Genomic DNA, 12404 nt, shown 5'->3' with positions numbered 1-12404 from the left:
CTCTTAAAGGCAGAGAGTCAGCACCCACCACACCAGTCGGCAATGAATTCCAGCAGCTCCCTGCTCTCTCGGGAAGGATGAACCACCCAATATCCAGTTTATTCCCACTGAAACATAGTTCCAACAATTAAAGGGCAAGATTGAGTTTGACTACAATTGCCTCCAAAAAGTTAGTATGCAGATACAACAAATAATCAGGAAGGCGCATGGAACGTTGTCCTTTATTGCAAAGGGGGATAGAGTATAAAAGCAGGGAAGTCCTGCTACAACTGTACAGGGTATTGGTGAGGCCACACCTGGAGTACTGCGTACAGTTTTGGTCTCCATATTTAAAGAGGGACATACTTGCATTGGAGGCAGTTCAGAGAAGGTTCACTAGGTTGATTCCTAAGATGAAGGGGTTGTCTTATGAAGGAAGGTTGAGCAGGTTGGGCCTATACTCATTGGAGTTTAGAAGAATGAGAGGTGATCTTATTGAAACATATAAGATACTGAGGGACCGCGACAAGATAGACGCAGAGAGGATATTTCCACTCGTGGGGGAATCTAGAACTAGGGGGTCATAGTTTAAGAATAAGGGGTTGCCCATTTAGAACTGAGATGAGGAGGAATTTCTTCTCTCAGAGGGTCGTGAATCTGTGGAATTCTCTGCCCCAGAGAGCTGTGGAGGTTGGGTCATTGAATATATTTAAGGTGGAGATAGACAGATTTTTGAACGATAAGGGAGTCAAGGGTTATGGGGAGCAGGCAGGGAAGTGGAGCTGAGGCCAAGATCAGATCAGCCATGATTTTATTGAATGGCGGAGCAGGCTCGAGGGGCCAAATGGTCTACTCCTGCTCCTAATGGTCTTATGAAAATCCAGTGGGCAGACATTCACAGATTTACAGTAGAGAACACTAACAATATCCCAACAGTGGATAGTCAAGGGGCTGTGGGGGGGAGGATCTTAACACAATCCCAATCACTAAGGAGGTGGTACTCAGTAAGATAATGGGACTAAAGGCAGATAAATCCCCTGGACCTGATGGTTTGCATGCTAGGGTCTTAAGAGAAATAGCGGCAGGGATAGTGGATGCACTGGTTGTAATTTACCAAAACTCCCAGGATTCTGGGGAGGTCCCAGCAGATTAGAAAACTGCAAATGTAACGCCCTATTTAAAAAAGGAGGCCAACAAAAAGCATAAAACTTTCGACCAGCTAGCCTAACATCTGTGGTTGGGAAAATGTTGGAGTCCAATATTAAAGAAGTAGTAGCAGGACATTTGGAAAAGCACAATTCGGTCAGGCAGAGTCAGCATGGATTTATGAAGGGGAAGTCACATTTGACAAATTTGCTGGAATTCTTTGAGGATATAACGAACAGGGTGGATAAAGGGGAACCAGTGGATGTGGTGTATTTGGACTTCCAGAAGCCATTTGACAAGGTGCCACATAAAAGGTTACTGCACAAGATAAAAGATCACGGGGTTGGGGTAATATATTAGCATGGATTAAGGATTGGCTAATGAACAGAAAACAGAGAGTCAGGATAAATGGTTCATTCTCGGGTTGGCAATCAGTAACTAGTGGGGTGCCGCAGGGATCAGTGCTGGGACCCCAACTATTTACAATCTATATTAACGACTTGGAAGAAGGGACCGAGTGTAACGTAGCCAAGTTTGCTGATGATACAAAGATGGGAGGAAAAGCAATGTGTGAGGAGGACACAGAAAATCTGCAAAAGGCTAAGTGAGTTGGGCAAAAATTTGGCAGATGGAGTATAATTTGGAATGTGTGAGGTCATGCACTTTAAGCAGAAAAAAAATCAAAGAACAAGTTATCATTTAAATGGAGAAAGATTGCAATGTGTTGCAGTACAGCGGGACCTGGGGGTACTTGTACATGAAACACAAAAGATTAGTATGCAGGTACAGCAAGTGATCAGGAAGGCTAATGGAATCTTGGCCTTTATTGCAAAGGGGATGGAGTATAAAAGCAGGGGATTCTTGCTACAGTTACACAGGGTATTGGTGAGGCCACACCTGGAATACTGCGTGCAGTTTTGGTTTCCATATTTATGATAGGATATACTTGCTTTGGAGGTAGTTCAGAGAAGGTTCACTCGGTTGATTCCAGAGATGAGGGCGTTGACCAATGAGGAAAGGTTGAGTAGGTTGGACCTCTACTCATTGTAATTCAGAAGATTGAGAAGTGATCTTATCGAAACGTATAAGATTATAAGGATGGATGTAGAGAGGATGTTTCCACTGATAGGGGAGGCTAGAACTAGAGGGCATGATCTTAGAATAAGGGGCCGCCCATTTAAAAGAGATGAGGAGAAATTTCTTCTCTCAGAGAATCTGTGGAATTCTCTGCTTCAGAGAACTGAGGAAGCTGGGACATTGAATATATTTAAGACAGAGATAGACAGTTTCTTAACCGATAAGGGGATAAGGGGTTATGGGGAGTGAGCAGGTAAGTGGACCCGAGTCCATGATCGGATCAGCCATGATCGTATTAAATGGTGGAGCAGGCTCGAGGGGCCGTATGGCCAACTCTTGCTCCTATTTCTTATGTTCTTATGTTCTTAAAGTCTAAGCTCACCCATGAAGAATGGCCACTTGTCCGAGGTGTTGGTGTCCACTGAACCTCACTTCAGCACGGATTAGGACCTGTGGGACAGGAGGGCAGAAAACTGCGGAAAGAATTGAATAGAACACCATAGCTGGCATTGTACAATGACTTCACAGAGATAGATATTGTAAAGTGCAAAGTAGATTTGAAGAACCCTTTGGGGAAAAGCGAACTGGAGCTTTGCACATATTGCTAATGTTCCAGTAATTGTGAGTAATAGGTTAGTCAAAGCCTCTCTCCGGCTTAAGCACTATAAACATAACAAGGTAATAGCAGTGGTACACTTTGCTACAAAATTAATGAAAGGCACTTGGAAAGATTAAATTTTAATGGTGCCGTTCAAAGCAATCAGAAGTGGCTGAACCAGCTGTTACATTGTATGTTGATATTTTCATACCAGTTGTGTAAAGAGACTGATTGTGATTGTGCCATGATTGTGCCTGTAGCACTTGAGCTCAAAGAGGGAACTGTTATCATCCCACTAGTATCAGCATTTATTGCCCATCTCTAATTGCCCCAGAGACGTTGTGGTGCACCTTGAATACAACTGAGCGGCTCGCTGGGCCATTTCAGAGGGGCAGTTAAGAGTCAACTGCATTGCTGTGGGTCTGGAGTCACTTATAGGTCAGACTGGGTAAGGGCGGCAGATTTCCTTCCCTGAAGAACATTAGTGAATCAGATGGTTCTTTACGATTAAAATCAGAGATGGTCAAGAGGCTAGGGGGGAGGCCATCTTAGACTGGGTGTTGTGTAATGAGAGAGGATTAATTAGCAATCTCATTGTGCGAGGCCCCTTGGGGAAGAGTGACCATAATATGGTGGAATTCTGCATTAGGATGGAGAATGAAACAGTAATTTCAGAGACCATGGTCCAGAACTTAAAGAAGGGTAACTTTGAAGGTATGAGGCGTGAATTGGCTAGGATAGATTGGCGAATGATACTTAGGGGGTTGACTGTGGATGGGCAATGGCAGACATTTAGAGACCGCATGGATGAATTACAACAATTGTACATTCCTGTCTGGCGTAAAAATAAAAAAGGGAAGGTGGCTCAACCGTGGCTATCAAGGGAAATCAGGGATAGTATTAAAGCCAAGGAAGTGGCATACAAATTGGCCAGAAATAGCAGCGAACCTGGGGACTGGGAGAAATTTAGAACTCAGCAGAGGAGGACAAAGGGTTTGATTAGGGCAGGGAAAATGGAGTACGAGAAGAAGCTTGCAGGGAACATTAAGGCGGATTGCAAAAGTTTCTATAGGTATGTAAAGAGAAAAAGGTTGGTGACGACAAACGTAGGTCCCCTGCAGTCAGAATCAGGGGAAGTCATAACGGGGAACAAAGAAATGGCAGACCAATTGAACAAGTACTTTGGTTCGGTATTCACGAAGGAGGATACAAACAACCTTCCGGATATAAAAGGGGTCAGAGGGTCTAGTAAGGAGGGGGAACTGAGGGAAATCTTTATTAGTCGGGAAATTGTGTTGGGGAAATTGATGGGATTGAAGGCCGATAAATCCCCAGGGCCTGATGGACTGCATCCTAGAGTACTTAAGGAGGTGGCCTTGGAAATAGCGGATGCATTGACAGTCATTTTCCAACATTCCATTGACTCTGGATCAGTTCCTATGGAGTGGAGGGTAGCCAATGTAACCCCACTTTTTAAAAAAGGAGGGAGAGAGAAAACAGGGAATTATAGACCGGTCAGCCTGACCTCAGTAGTGGGTAAAATGATGGAATCAATTATTAAGGATGTCATAGCAGTGCATCTGGAAAATGGTGACATGATAGGTCCAAGTCAGCATGGATTTGTGAAAGGGAAATCATGCTTGACAAATCTTCTGGAATTTTTTGAGGATGTTTCCAGTAAAGTGGACAAAGGAGAACCAGTTGATGTGGTATATTTGGACTTTCAGAAGGCTTTCGACAAGGTCCCACACAAGAGATTAATGTGCAAAGTTAAAGCACATGGGATTGGGGGTAGTGTGCTGACGTGGATTGAGAACTGGTTGTCAGACAGGAAGCAAAGAGTAGGAGTAAACGGGTACTTTTCAGAATGGCAGGCAGTGACTAGTGGAGTGCCGCAAGGTTCTGTGCTGGGGCCCCAGCTGTTTACATTGTACATTAATGATTTAGACGAGGGGATTAAATGCAGTATCTCCAAATTTGCGGATGATACTAAGTTGGGTGGCATTGTGAGCTGCGAGGAGGATGCTATTAGGCTGCAGAGTGACTTGGATAGGTTAGGTGAGTGGGCAAATGCATGGCAGATGAAGTATAATGTGGATAAATGTGAGGTTATCCACTTTGGTGGTAAAAACAGAGAGACAGACTATTATCTGAATGGTGACAGATTAGGAAAAGGGAAGGTGCAACGAGACCTGGGTGTCATGGTACATCAGTCATTGAAGGTTAGCATGCAGGTACAGCAGGCGGTTAAGAAAGCAAATGGCATGTTGGCCTTCATAGCGAGGGGATTTGAATACAGGGGCAGGGAGGTGTTGCTACAGTTGTACAGGGCCTTGGTGAGGCCACACCTGGAGTATTGTGTACAGTTTTGGTCTCCTAACTTGAGGAAGGACATTCTTGCTATTGAGGGAGTGCAGCGAAGGTTCACCAGACTGATTCCCGGGATGGCGGGACTGACCTATCAAGAAAGATTGGATCAACTGGGCTTGTATTCACTGGAGTTCAGAAGAATGAGAGGGGACCTCATAGAAACGTTTAAAATTCTGACGGGTTTAGACAGGTTAGATGCAGAAAGAATGTTCCCAATGTTGGGGAAGTCCAGAACCAGGGGTCACAGTCTGAGGATAAGGGGTAAGCCATTTAGGACCGAGATGAGGAGAAACTTCTTCACCCAGAGAGTGGTGAACCTGTGGAATTCTCTACCACAGAAAGTAGTTGAGGCCAATTCACTAAATATATTCAAAAGGGAGTTAGATGAAGTCCTTACTACTCGGGGGATCAAGGGTTATGGCGAGAAAGCAGGAAGGGGGTACTGAAGTTTCATGTTCAGCCATGAACTCATTGAATGGCGGTGCAGGCTAGAAGGGCTGAATGGCCTGCTCCTGCACCTATTTTCTATGTTTCTATGTTTCTAAGGAGGAGCGCAGAGGTCTGGGAGGGGCCCAAATACGACTGTTGTATTAACACACGGGACTGTGTGTTCACAGGACAGTGCCTTTCATTAGACATGTTGTTACACTGTTTGAAGACCAGACCCTAAAAACTGCCACCAAGCTCATGGTCTACAGGGCTGTAGTAATACCTGCCCTCCTGTATGGCTCAGACATGGACCATGTAGAGTAGACACCTCAAGTTGCTGGAGAAAAATCACCAACGATGTCTCCGCAAGATCCTAACACATCCCCTGGGAGGACAGGCGCACCAACATCAGTGTCCTCATTCAGGCCAACATCCCCAGCATTGAAGCACTGAGTAAACTCGATTGGCTCCGCTGGGCAGGCCACATAGTCCACATGCCAGACACGAGACTCCCAAAGTAAGCGCTCTACTCAGAACTCCTTCACAGCAAACGAGCCAAAGGTGGGCAGAGGAAACGTTATAGGACATCCTCAAAGCCTCCCTGATAAAGTGCAACATTCCCACTGACACCTGGGAGTCCCTGGCCCAAGACCGCCCTAAGTGGAGGCAGTGCGTCCGAGAGGGCGCTGAGCACCTCGAGTCTCAACGCTGAGAGCATGCAGAAACCAAGCGCAGGCAGCGGAAAGAGCATGCGGCAAACCCACCCCTTTCCTCAACGACTATCTGTCCCACCTGTGACAGGGATTGTGGTTCTCGTATTGGACTGTTCAGCCACCTAAGGACTCACTTCAGGAGTGAAAGCAAGTCTTCCTTGATTCCGAGGGACTGCCTATGATGATGATGTTACACTGCACGATAAATCGGGAAACCTGATATGTAAGAAATCCGTGAAAACTAGACCTGTGATTTTTTTTTTTAAAAGAACAATTTTAATTTCACACATTTAATTTCACCCCATGGTTGTGGCTATTTGCGATGTTGCTTGCTATGCTTGGACCTCAATGCATGAAGCGCTATTGTCAACACTAACTCATTTATCTCCCTCTGTTCCCATTAATACCAACCGCCCATTTCAAGGAATTCTGTAACTTCAGATTTATCAAAATCGGTTTTGCTGCCTAACTAAGTTATTAATTAGAGCAAACAAGGGGAATTAAATATCTATTTTAAAAATGCTTGATGCTTCCCTCCAAAGCACTTTACCCTCAATGCTCACTGATGTCATGAGTATTATCTTCATTCAGAAAAATGCAATTTGTAATTGAAACCTTTTTCTTGTTTAACAGTCTTACAGCGAGGGTTAGCAGTAAAACATCGTTCCTTCAAACCTGGGTGTGTCTATTCAATTAAGTGTGAGGAATAATGGAACAGCAATTGGAGGCAGTAATGGCTTTTGATTAACCCTTTCAGGACCGTGCTGCTACATTAGGGCCTATGCTCGCTGGAGTTTAGAAGAATGAGAGGTGATCTTATTGAAATGGGGGTCCTTGTGCACGAAACACAAAAAGTTAGTGTGCAGGTACAGCAAGTGATCAGGAAGGTGAATGGAATGTTGGCCTTTATTGCGAGAGGGATGGAGTATAAAAGCAGGGAAGTCCTGCTACAACTGTACAGGGTATTGGTGAGACCACACCTGGAGTACTGCCTCCAGTTTTGGTCTCCGTATTTAAGGAGGGATACACTTGCATTTGAGGCAGTTCAGAGAAGGTTCACTAGGTTGATTCCGGAGATGAAGGGGTTGACTTACCGTATATACTCGCGTATCCTACGATCTCACGTATCATGCAACCCCTAAATTTTCGTCCCCAAAACATGATTTTATCATATATCTCATGTATCATGCGAGTCACTTTTTTGAGATACCAGATGCCACTAGGCTAGGCTTTCAAACAAGTTTAACAAGTACCCAACACGTAACAAGTACCCTAACACATAACAACGATCGAATACAGACCTTAACAACCGAATCATGAAACATCGAGTGGATTCTGTTGTGAAAGCTGTTCGCGAATCGAACACCGATATAGCAATCATTCCAGCTGGCTTGACTCACGTCGTTCAGCCACTTGACGTATCCATTAATAAGCCATTTAAAGACAATATAAGAAAGAAATGGAATGACTGGATGATGGAAGGAGAGAAATCATTTACGAAGGGAGGGAATATGAAGGCTCCGGATTTGCCTCTACTGTGTTTGCGGGTAAAAGAAGCATGGGCTGAGATAGATGGAGATTTGATTGTTAAAGCCTCTAATAATGCAGAAAACTTCAGAGGGAGTTGTGGGTGGCGATCTCTAGACCACAGCAAAGATACAATACAAGTGACAATAGAGGTTGCAATCCAGCCCAGGAGATACCTGCCGAGATTCAGCGTGGATACGGTCTGCTTAACAGCCTAACAGCCTAATCTTGGCCAGCACTTCACACCCGCAAATTTTGTATCTCGCGTATCATGCGACCCCACAAATTTAGGTTACAATTTAGGTCTTCAAAAGTCGCATGATACGCGAGTATATACGGTAAGAAGAAAGGTTGAGCAGGTTGGGCCTCTACTCATTGGAGTTCAGAAGATGATTTTATTGAAACATATAAGATACTGAGGGGGTTCGACAAGGTAGATGCGGAGAGGATGTTTCTCCTCGTGGGGGAATCTAGAATCTAGAACCTATCCCAGGACCATGAGGTTAATTGCAACAACCTAACCACTATCCAAAGCGAGATTAATTGATTCGGCACAGACTGGAAAATTAAATATGGGACCTTCTTGCCCGTTTAGCTCAGTAGCTTGCTAACTTAACCAATTGAGCTTAAGTCAGGGGAGCTTATCTTATTCATTAATAATAATGGTCACCACATTACAGGAAAGATGTGATTGCATTAGAGGGGGTACAGAGGAGATTTACCAGGATGTTGTCTGGACTGGAGCATTTTAGCTATGAGGAAAGATTGGATAGGCTGGGGTTGTTTTCTTTGGAACAGAGGAAGCTGAGGGGTGACCTAATTGAGGAATATAAAATTATGAGGGCCCTAGATAGAGTGGATAAGACGGATCTGGATGTGCTCTTAAAGTGCCGTAACCAAAATATCGCTCCACCTAGTGGAATACCACTCCGCCTACTGGACTACTGTGGTAATGCAGCCATTGCTGTAAATACAATTGTCCCTGAAATTCCAGCCTCCCGGGTCCGTACGGAGTGTGTACGGACCCGGGAAGGCATCGGAAAAGCCGGTTTTCAGCGCACAATGCGCATGCCCGGCTTTTCCTATCTGTCAAGCTCCAGTTTGACAGATCCTCCGCATCTCGGGAGCCAGGGCATTTGCAAGGGTACGATTGCGGGATTTACCCATATCTTCCTCAGCAAATGTCCTGAAAACTCTTGCGCCTGATAAATTTACAGGCGTAAGAGTCTTAAAACACACTTAAAACATAAAAAATAAAATTTAAAATACACATTTTATTTTTTTTAAATCCTGCCCACTGCGTTAAATTTATTTGAAATTATAATTTTTAAGAAGTTTTAAAAACTCGGGAAAAAAAAAACTCGGCTACGGACCAAGAGCTGGAAAGTGGGATTATACTGGATAGCTCTTTGCCGGCCGGTGCGGACACGATGGGCCAAATGGTCTCCTTCAGTGCTGTAAATTTTTGTGATTCTAATCCTTCCCAAACTAGTTGTGGGATTACTAATAGGGGGGTGGCAGACTGGCATTGACAGGTGACGGAAATTTATAAACGGGATGACAGATATTACACAAACAAGAGTGGCAGCATTGTACCTCATCGTCACGCGCACAAGGTGGACTTGATTACCTTTTCAGTGTCCTGTTTCCTCAAAATTCTGGATCAAGAACCAGAGGGGTGATGAGGGCTATATATTTTTTTGTGCTGCGAGTTGTTATGATGGTGAACGTGCTGCCTGAAAGGGTGGTGGCAGCAGATTGAATTGTAACGTTCAAACAGGAATTGGATATATACTTGAAAAGGAAACGTTTGGATGTCTCAGGGGCTAAGAGAAGGGAAGTGGGACTAATTGGATAATACATACGAACATAAGAAATAGGAGCAGGAGTCGGCCATTTGGCCCCTCGAGCCTGCTCCGCCATTCAATAAGATCATGGCTGATCTGATCTTGGCCTCAACTCCACTTGCCTGTCTGCTCCCCATAACCCTTGACTCCCTTGTCATTCAAAAATCTGTCTATCTCCACCTTAAATATATTCAATGACCCAGCTCTTTCATAGAGCCGGCACAGGCCCGATGGGCCAAATGGCCTCCTTCTGTAAGAATCTATGATCCTTTTCAGTGCTCCTCACGATATCAATCTAATGTAATTTTTTTTTTGTTTTAGTCTCTGTGCCTTATCATATCACCCTGAATGATTCTTTTGGCAAGTAGCCAACTGGTTGATACCAGCTAGATATTTCCAGAGTGGATCTCAGCTGAACTGACTCACCGGTCGGTGCAATAGCAAACAGACGCAACAAAGCATTGGGAAAACAACAACATTTTCTCCACGCAAAGTGTCGGAGGAGCGGGAGGAATGAAACTTGTTGTTGCTTTTGCAAATTCAGATGTACAGTAATGTCACACCCGATTTCACACGTTGACACTTGATGAGTGCTGCCATGCGCCATAGCCCCACTCCTTCTGTTAAACCCGTAGGCTGCCAAAATATTTTTTTGTCAAAACAACCAGAAGCAGAAGAATTAAGAATGCAAACGAGAGATCAGATTTCAATGCGATTTTTATCAGCACTTTACACTGCATTATTGACACTGCGTAATTGGGAATCACAGTTAGGATCAAACACAAATCACTGCATCTGTTCAAATTAACAAACCGCAAGCACAACTCCCGGCATCAGTTTGGATGAAGGAGGTCCTTTTGATTTTATCCTTCCACACCAGGACCTAGGGGAGGGAGGGGATTAGTGGGAATGTGTATGTGTGTGTGTGTGTGTGTGCGCGCGCGCGCACTAGGCCCATGCAGCAGAGCCTGGTCTTCAATCATCTTGGATCCCCTTGCCATTGGACCAAGACCTAGCTCCGTCAAGCCCGTGTGATGGCTGGCGTGCAACGGCCACCCCCACGTTAAAAGAATTCACGCACAGACATCTTCCACCCTTTGAAATGAAGGTCGGGACCTGGCCCACATTGGTCTCATCAGTCACCTGAGAACTCATTTTCATGTGGAAGCAAGTCATCCTCGACTCTGGGAGATTGCCTCAGAAGAAAAAGATGATTTTCCCATTGCTATTCCTTGTCCAAGTCTCGACCACCCAATCCTGGCAACTCATTCCAGCTGCCAATCAGCCTGTGTGTTTAAAAAGAACTTGCATTTATATAGCGCCTTTCACGACCTCAGGACGTCCCAAAGCGCTTTACAGCCAATAAAGTACTTTTTGAATTGTAGTCACTGCTGCAATGTGGGAAACACGGCAGCCAATTTGAGCACTGCAAACTTCCGCACACAGCAACATGATAATGACCCCCGATAATCTGTTTTTTTTTAATGGTGTTGAGAGATAAATATTGGTTAAGACACCAGGGACAACTCCCATGCTCGTCTTGGAAATAGTGGTTATGGGATCTTTTATGTCCACCAGAGAGAGCAGACAGGGCCTCGGTTTAACGTCTCATCTGAAATATGTATTTTTTTTTAAACGTCCAGCTATCAGTCCTACATTTGCTCTTCACAAACCTGAATTTTGATCCTCCCTTCTCTTCATAGCACTCTAAGGGTTCTCCCTCTTCCTTAGTAATGGATGTATGGGACAGACTCCAAGGAAAGATTGAATGGCACGTTATTTTCAACAACGAAAAAAGTATAAATACCTGGTTGGGAAACAGAAAAAGTTACAAGGATAAGCTATGGGCACACACTGAGATAATCAGTGTTTTTGTGAGGCTTAATGGCTTCATAGCTGAGGGAATGGCACCAAGGAACAGAAGGTGGAAGTTATCTGTGTACAATAGCAGAGGTTAAATGGGGAAGATGCTGGAGTTCCTTCATGTGCAATCTCACAGAATCATATCATAGAATGGTTCCAACACAGGAGGCAATTGGGCCCATCGAGCTCGTGACGACTCTCTGCAAGAGCACCTCAGCTAGTCCCACTCCCACCGCCCTTTAATTTTTTTTTCCTTCAGGTACTTAACCAATTCCCTTTTGAAAGCCTCGATTGAATCTGTCTCCACCATCCTTTCAGGCAGCGAATTCCAGATCCTAACCACTTACTGTGTAAAAAGTTTCCCCTCGTGTCGCCTTTGGTTCTTTTGCCAATCGCCTTAAATCTGTGTCCTCTGGTTCTCGACCCTTCTGCCAATGGGAACAGTTTCTCTCGATCTACTCTGTCTAGACCTCATCATTTTGAACACCTCGATCAAATCTCCTCTCAACCTTCTCTGCTCTAAGGAGAACAACCTCAGCTTCTCCAGTCTAGCCACAAAACTGAGGTCCCTCATCCCTGGAACCATTCTCGTAAATCTTTTCTGCACCTTCTCCAAGGCTTTCACATCCTCCCAGAATTGGACACAATACTCCAGTTGAGGCCAAACTAGTATTCATCATAACTTCCTTGCTTTTGTACTCTATGCCTCCAATTATGAAGCCCAGGATCCCGTGATCTAGAGCTTGCTACGCTTAATGGGGGAGCATCTTTTAAATGTTCATGGCAGAAAATGATTGAAGACTTGCATTTATATAGCACATTCCACGGCCTCAGGATGTCCCAAAGTGCTATACA

This window comes from Pristiophorus japonicus, chromosome 21 (genome assembly GCF_044704955.1).
Source record: "Pristiophorus japonicus isolate sPriJap1 chromosome 21, sPriJap1.hap1, whole genome shotgun sequence".
NCBI lineage: Eukaryota > Metazoa > Chordata > Chondrichthyes > Pristiophoridae > Pristiophorus > Pristiophorus japonicus.
Note: the sequence above shows the minus strand (reverse complement) of the source record.